Source organism: Emys orbicularis, chromosome 18 (assembly GCF_028017835.1).
Source record: "Emys orbicularis isolate rEmyOrb1 chromosome 18, rEmyOrb1.hap1, whole genome shotgun sequence".
NCBI lineage: Eukaryota > Metazoa > Chordata > Testudines > Emydidae > Emys > Emys orbicularis.
In genome coordinates, this window is record NC_088700.1 from 19,913,756 (window position 1) to 19,919,755 (window position 6,000).

The following is a 6,000-nucleotide window of genomic DNA, read 5'->3' on the forward strand; positions in this document are numbered from 1 at the left end:
CACTCTGTTATGACACTAACAACCAATTCAGATAAGCAGCACATTGGTATTTTTCCCCTCCAGCTGAAAGGGAGTTAATCTCCGAACAAGATCAGGGAGGTTGGACCCATTTAACATTGTTGTGTGTCCAAGACTCTTTCATTCAGCAATGGCCCTTTTTCTGTTGCAATTCAGAGAAACTGCAAAAAGGTTATGCTTGCTGATGCTTAAATTTTAAGCAAGAAGTCAGAATGCTGAAGTAAAACTATACGCCATAAATAAGGTCCAAGGAAAATTGTGGGTTTTGTTTTCCTCTCTCTTTTTTTTTTTTTAAATTCACAGCAGCATCATGGGTGTTTGAATTTCATGGGATGCACATGGGAAGAAAGTATCTCAGACCCCCATGCATGGCTGTGATTTTTCCAACAGTGGCTGCTCATGGGGGTTAGTGGGCCGATTCCATCCCAGAGAAGGATAGGGAGGTAAGGATCAGGGGCCCCACATGGCGCCAGCCAACTGGTCCAGCCCAGCCTGGCTTGCTCCGTGCTGAATTCTGGCCCAGGCTGCCACCACTGCTGCTTCCTGTCTGTCTGTCCAGCAGAGGGAGAGGGCAGCACTGATAAAAAGTGGCAATCAAGACCCCCGGCACGGCCCACCCCACAGCAGCCCCTGCAAGAGACCACAAAAGCTGAGACCAGGATCTTCCCCTGGGAGCTTGAGCAGGTGTGATGGTTGGGTCTAGTCTATCCGATCCCCCACTCTGATCCCCCCACAGGGGCAGGGCTCCCCCATACATCCCGATCCTCCTGCTGGGGCAGGGCCAGAAATTCCTCTCTCTGATCCTGTGTTCATTTTGTGGCACTCCTGCCTGTCAGCCAAAAGCTACACCTTCCCCCAAGTTTCTTCTGAATATGGAGCATGGCTAGGTCCCAGTGGAGTCAACTCACTTAGGATTCTCCATCCACACAAGGGGGCTTCAGCCCACTTATGGACCCTGCTAGTAACTAGGCTGGAGGACGACAGCAGCCAGCTCATGACGTCACACGCCGTGGAGGTTCTCATGCCAAGGATCTCTGTGTCTAACCTTTTTCTTATCTCAATGTTCAACAACATGAGGCTTGCCACGGCCCAGAAAATGGCAGCCACCAACTTCAAATGGCCCCCGTATCTTTAACTCAGTCCCGCTGTGCTTACTTCATGCAAGTTCTTGATTCAGGAACCTGTAACGGGGTTCAGTACTCCCGACTGGGGCAACCTTCCCGTGGGGATTAGTTCACAACCAGTCTGACGCTCTCGCCTTCAGTTGTTGGCCCCATGGTCTCTGTCTCCACAGTCAGGCTACTCCCTCTTCACGACTTGGGGTTCTCCCTCTTCGTGGCTTGGCTCTCCAACCAGGTCATTATAGTTTCTCTTTTCCAGGATATCAAAGTCTGTCTGGACCAACTGTCCCAGGCAGTCTTCCGCTCCACTGCCTGGACTTTGCCACTTCCCCGGTGGCTGGTAGGGAAAGCCAGCCCCACCCACTACTCTGGGTTCCAGTCCATAGACCCTATGTCTAGCAACCAACGGTTGGCTCATGCTCTGACCTTGTTGCTGTTTCCCTGGGCTCCTTCCTACCTTTTGTCTCTATTTTCTGGCCCCTCTCTGGGTTACCACTGGAGCTTCCTCTGTACCCCGTGGTGATTCCACCCACACCCCCCATCTCAGGTTCTTGCTGAGTCTGTATTCCCAGGCAGGATCTCAGGGCTAACTCCCCCATCCTCTTTGTCTCTTATCAGCATCCCACCTCCCTAGGGAGCAACTGTAGGGTTCCTCCCTATAGCCCCTTCTTGCTACCAACTTCCTCTCTTTATCCCTAGCCCAGCTCCTCCCCCATCTGGGCCTCATCCGTCCTGAGTCTCCTCCAGGTGCAGTCTGGCAAGGGCCCTTTTTCCCACTCAGGTGGTGTGTGGGGTGACACCTCATCCCAGGCCCTCTTTGGGCAGCACTGTGTTATTATTGGTTTGAGCTGGTCAGAAAATGGGACTAAAAATGGTCAGGAAACTTTTCAAATGCATGTTTCCATCAGAGTTTCACTGTCACAGTTGTGTTCCAATCAGCTTTATTATTGATGCTACAAAACACCTAGGCACAACGGGGTGAGTTAATGAACGTCTGTGAGAAGCCATAAAAGCACTCACACCACTTTACCCTCTTAGTAGCTCAGTGTGGGTGGTAAGTATTAGCCCCATTTTACAGATGGGGAAACTGAGGCACAGAGAGGCATTAAGCAAGTTGGCTAAGGTCACAGAGTGAGTCAAAGGCAGAGACAGGAATAGAACCCAGGTGTCCTGAGTCCCTGGCCTGTGTGATAGTCAGAAGACCAGTCTCTCTCCCACTGTAGGTGTCCAAAAGTTGGAATAATAGGCCAGATCCTCAGCTGCTGTAAACTGGTGTCACTGCATTGAAATCAATGGATCTATGTTGATTTACATCAGCTCACCTAACCCAGTTCGTTTTCACTTGGCTGGCTGTGGGAGAGGTTTCTGAATGAGCCCGACCTCACTCCTATCCCCAAAGAGTCTCAGTTTTTATCTTGTGTCCCATGGACAGAAGCTTTAAGACACTACAGCTCAGCGAATCAGTTTCACACAGAGGAAGGTTCAGAGAAGGGTGAAAACAGTCCAAACAAACACGGACATAGACGTCACCAGCTTCCCTTTTGCATGGCTATGAAAGCTGATCACCCCAGCCACTCCTGTTATAGCCATGGAAACGGTTGTTGATTAACCACAGCTGAGTGGGTAAGTGCATTCTGTATCATCTGGGCCCAGCCTTAGAAAAAGACTTTGCAAATCATCCCGTCTGGTGATGTATAGTTGTGTACGTTACAGAGCCGCTCTCTCACCACTTATTTGTACCCCTTGGTCTCAGAAAGGGCTGCCCTTTCCGTACCTCCAGAAACCCTGGCCAGAGGGATTTCACCATCGCTCTCTGTGTTTCTGACTAATGCCAATAACGTTCAGCTCCTATGCAAAACGTGTTGAATCCCTGTACGTGCTTCTGGCCTACTGGACAGACCAACTCCTCCCAGGCCTTTTTTCATTTCTCACTGGCTTGTGAGAACTAAAACACACACACACACAACTGGCCATCTGCCTGCTCAAATGCCCAATTTGCATGCTCAGTTACAATAACTGCACAGCTGAATTAGGCGCACAGTTGCACGCTGTTTGGAAAACCAGACTCAAAAGAATGGATGATTCTTTGTATCTAGGCCTATTTTTATGCTTCAGATTCTTTCTAGGCTCGTCTCATCTCCATTTCCAGTTATAGCCACTATAGGTAATGAGCCAGATTGTCCCACACAAGAGCAGCACATGGAGACTACAACCCCCCATGGCACTGGTGCTCCTGGAGTTGTGTAGCCAGGTCTCCGGGGTGCCCATTTTCTCCTCTCCAACCTGCCATAACTTACCCAGAAAAGTTAATCCAACCCCAGGCTGTATTAACCCTTCCATGGTTTTCCAACCTCCGTCCGAGCCCCAGAGGAAGCGGTGACGACCCCGGTGGCAGAATGAGAGCCAAGGGTGGGGATGGTGGGGGACGCAGTTGCGGGATAGAGCTTTGGAGGCAGAGCTACCCCAGAAATGTCTTTGGCCTTTCACACCTGGCTTGAGGGAGAACCCCTCCCCCACCCTCACCAGTTTCGAAGGGGAGCGGGGAGTGTGTACCTGATCCTCAAATCTCAGATCCATTGGCCAACACCCACCCCCAGCAGCGCAGCGGACAGGTGATAAGCACAGGGCTTACAAATGCTCCCTGTAGCCCTTTCCCCCTCCAGGCTGTTTTTAAACTAATGTCTGCACCCTTCCTTCTCGGAGTTTAGCATCAGGACTCTGTCCCCTGCAAGGATCCACCCTGCAAGATCCGACAAATTACATTATAACAGTTTAATCAATTTCTCCTGTTAGCAGCACCAGCAACCTTTCTTCCTGAGCCAGCTGCAGTGTGTTACTGTGGTCGAAGGGCCGCTCGGCAAGAGCTCTCAAACCAAATCTTCCCCCACGCAATTATTTATGGCAGAGAAATTGCGGCTCATTGTGGCTCAGTGACATTCGAAACAACTGATGTTCTGTTATTCTTTGTCCCAGTGTCAGGTCGTCCTCCCGCCCACCGTCATCAAGCTACCTGGATGTCTCAGTTTCTTTTGTTTTTACTCACATGGTGGGGTGGAAAGAGCATTATCAGGTCCCTGGTGTGAATAAGGGGTTAACTCCAGCTCCTCACCCTGTCTCTGCTGCTGGGGGCTGACTCAGCAGCTGACACAAAGGGGAAGGGGTTACACTGAGTATGAGTCAGCACGCCTGGGTTCTGTTCCTAGTTCCACCAGCTCACAAACAGGTTGCCAAAACAACCTTCTCACTTCCCTAGTGACAGTTGAGGGAGACCCTCTGAAACAGGGCTGGCTCCAGGCACCAGCCTGGCAAGCTGGTGCTTGGGGCGGCCGCTCTGGAGAGGGGCGGCACGTCCAGCTATTTGGTGGCGATTCGGCAGACGGTCCCTCACTCCCGCTCGGCGCGAAGGACCTCCCACCGAATTGCCGCCGCAGATTGCGATCACGGCTTTTTTTTTTTTTTTTTTTGGCTGCTTGGGGCGGCCAAAACCCTGGAGCCGGCCCTGCTCTGAAATGTGCTTTTATCAAGTGCCTTTGATGCTTAAGGGGATAAATCCTGGCTTAGAGTAAACTGGTGCAAATCCACATGCGCTCAGTAGGAGCAGAGCCCACTTACCCCCACTATGAATTTGGCCCAAGGTGTCCAGAAACTGCTGCTAAATCAGCAGGAAGGGACCAGATGATATTGGAAACTCTTGGCTTATGTTCACACAGTAGGTTATTATCTATGTCTGCCTACTCCTTATGGAGACAGTGCAAACACAGCATGGAGTAAATAGAAGGGCATTGCCCAGAGATGAGCGAGACAAATAATCAAAGGGGATAAATCATGTTTGAGTGTGACTGTAATTTCAATCCTGTAACGTCATTAACATAATGCAACCTGGAGCTGGAGCTACTATAAGGTGGGTGCATAACTGGTTGGAAAACTGTTCCCAGAGAGTAGTTATCAGTGGTTCACAGCCATGCTGGAAGGGCATAACGAGTGGGGTCCCGCAGGGATCAGTTCTGGGTCTGGTTCTGTTCAATGTCTTCATCAATGATTTAGATAATGGCATAGAGAGTACACTTATAAAGTTTGCGGACGATACCGAGCTGGGAGGGGTTGCAAGTGCTTTGGAGGATAGGATTAAAATTCAAAATGATGTGGTCAAACTGGAGAAATGGTCTGAAGTAAATAGGATGAAATTCAATAAGGACAAATGCAAAGTACTCCATTAAGGAAGGAACAATCAATTGCACACATACATAATGGGAAATGACTGCCTAAGAAGGAGTAGTGCAGAAAGAAGGAGTAGTGCAGAAAGGGATTTGAGGTTCATAGTGGACCACAAGCTAAATATGAATCAACAGTGTAACGCCGTTGCAAAAAAAGCGAACATCATTCTGGAATGTATTAGCTGGAGTATTGTAAGCAAGACACGAGAAATGATTCTTCCGCTCTACTCCATGCTGATTAGGCCTCAACTGGAATATTGTGTCCAGTTCTGGATGCCACATTTCAGGAAGGATGTGGAGAAATTGGAGAAAGTCCAGAGAAGAGCAACAAAAATGATTTAAAGGTCTAGAAAACATGACCTATGAGGGAAGATTGAAAAAATTGGGTTTGTTTAGTCTGGAAAAGAGAAGACTGAGAGGGGACATGATAACAGTTTTCAAGTAATAAAAGGTTGTTACAAGAAGGAGGGAGAAAAATTGTTGTTCTTAACCACTGAGGATAGGACAAGAAGCAATGGGCTTAAATTGCAGCAAGGGTGGTTTAGGTTGGACATTAGGAAACACTTCCTAACTATCAGGGTGGTTAAGCACTGGGATAAATTGCCTAGGGAGGTTGTGGAATCTCCATCATTGGGGATTTTTAAGAG